Raw genomic sequence first — 2,136 nt, forward strand, 5'->3', positions numbered from 1 at the left:
TCTTTAAATGGAAGAAACCTTCTTATCTTAGTCTTCTTAGAAGTAGACTCTTTTTGAAGGGAGAGGAAAGTTATTTTCATTCTGAATACCACAAAATACATATAGACACATATAAATGAAAACATTTTTCAGGCATGAAGTATATATGAATATAATTCTTTTCCCATAGATGTACATACTCTGTATTGGCCCTTATATGTCTGTGAGAAAGAGATGAACTACAATTCTTCCAAACATTTAAATAATTACTAGCTATAAAAAAAATTCACAGTAATAAAACTTATTCTTCTTTTATCATAATGTCATCATACATCTCAAAGGAGAAAGTTGAGAACTATTTAAATGAATAATTAATTTCACGAGAAATTGGTAAAAAATTTAAAAAAGAGGGGTTTGAATTTTAAGTGATAGATGAGTATTCAGGTTTAAAGAGAGAAAGCATGGAGGATAGAATGATTCTAAAGTCTTTAATATTTCATTAAATAGTACCTTCTTCAAGTAATTTATTGTATCTGAAAATTAAGGAGGGGGAGAATTAAAAAATACATTAGAAGAAAAAGTATTCCTGCAAATCTCCAGCTCAATATATATGTAATTGATTGTTAACCTGACTTTTCCAATTGCTTTAGAGTTGCATCCAAGAGCCACCACAAGCATTCTAAAGAGAGCTTCTGGGAGGGTTAACTGAGAGAAATAGATACCATCAACCCTTCTGGTACCCCTCAAGACTATATGAGAAGTCCATGTAACTTTGGGACCTGTCAGCTGTGGCAGTCTCCCTTCTTAGCCATGGAAGAGCATATTCTCATTTATTGTCAAAGCTGTCACCATTTAATTGGTATCAGATTCTGACTTGTACAAGTAACATTCTTCACTTTAAAAACCCGGAGGGTACTGGGTTATTGGACAAACACGTAACTACTGTTCAAATGTTTCTAGGAAACTGAACTAATTGTTCCAATGGATAATGAAAAACATAACAAGATATTAAGAAATCCAAAGCGACATGTGTGAAGTCTTATTTAGCATCCTGCAGTACACTGCCAAACGTGATTTTAAATCTCAAGAATGGTATTTAAGTGGAGAATAGATGGGTGCTTCCTTGCTATATATATATATTAAAAAAGACTATATGAGAAGAAAAAAAGGAAATAAAAGTGTCCATGAATAGAGATGTAGGAAGTGTAGATATCCTAGTAAAATTTTACATCCTTCCTTCACAAAGGAAGGATAAAGTTTGCTCCTCTCATTCCAATAAGGAGGCTCCCAGAGAACTATTTATAGAGATTGAGGTGCACACAAGAAGACAAGATGGCATCCCCTTGTCTAGGTGGACATCTGCCTATGGCCCTCAAGATCATTTGTGAAGAAGGAAGGGAGAGTGGAGAGATTATGCAAAGTGAAAAGTGGAGACAGCAGTGAGACATGCAACATTCAAACTGTTTGGCATAATAAAGGTATGGGAATTTCCCATGAGCCAGATAAGAAAGTAAATCGGCTTCAGTAACCACCTCAGAAGCTGATTCCAGCAACAACAGAAATGATATACTGTGGGGAAAGAGAACTCAAGAAGGTGTGAAGAGGGCCTCCCTGGTGGCGCAGTGGTTGAGAGTCCGCCTGCCGATGCAGGGGATACGGGTTCGTGCCCCGATCTGGGAGGATCCCATATGCCGTGGAGCGGCTGGGCCCGTGAGCCATGGCCGCTGGGCCTGCGCGTCCGGAGCCTGTGCTCCGCAGTGGGAGAGGCCACAACAGTGAGAGGCCCGCATACCGCAAAAAGAAAAAAAAAAAAAAAAAAAAAAAGAAGGTGTGAAGAGAATGGCTTCCACATTATGAAGCTGTTCAGGGGGAAAACCTACAAAATCTGTGAAGACCTCACAGGTTCCACATTAAAGAGTCACCATTTAAATGCTGGCCATACCCATCTCATTGAAAACCAGGAAGACTACAAAGGCACCAATTAAGTAATAAGATTTCTGCACATTTCCCCATCTCTGATCCTAGAAAAAGGCAGGAGAGGAGTTAAAGAGATGATTTTGCCCTTCTCTACAGTGAGACCCTCAGGCTGAGGTTTAGCAAAAGTTATGCAGAAGGAAGAATATGAACTTAAAATACTCAACTGATTTAAATTTTACG

At 38.2% G+C, this 2,136-nt stretch overlaps 1 non-coding gene across 1 annotated transcript; it reads left to right on the plus strand.

Moving 5' to 3' along the window:
- Positions 1-739: 739 nt before the first annotated feature.
- LOC132494509 (small nucleolar RNA SNORA24) lies at positions 740-870 on the plus strand. Its single transcript, XR_009533088.1, has one exon. It is a non-coding gene; the product is annotated as a small nucleolar RNA SNORA24 (small nucleolar RNA).
- The last annotated feature ends 1,266 nt before the right edge of the window (positions 871-2,136 follow it).

Source organism: Mesoplodon densirostris, chromosome 7 (genome assembly GCF_025265405.1).
Source record: "Mesoplodon densirostris isolate mMesDen1 chromosome 7, mMesDen1 primary haplotype, whole genome shotgun sequence".
Lineage (NCBI taxonomy): Eukaryota > Metazoa > Chordata > Mammalia > Artiodactyla > Ziphiidae > Mesoplodon > Mesoplodon densirostris.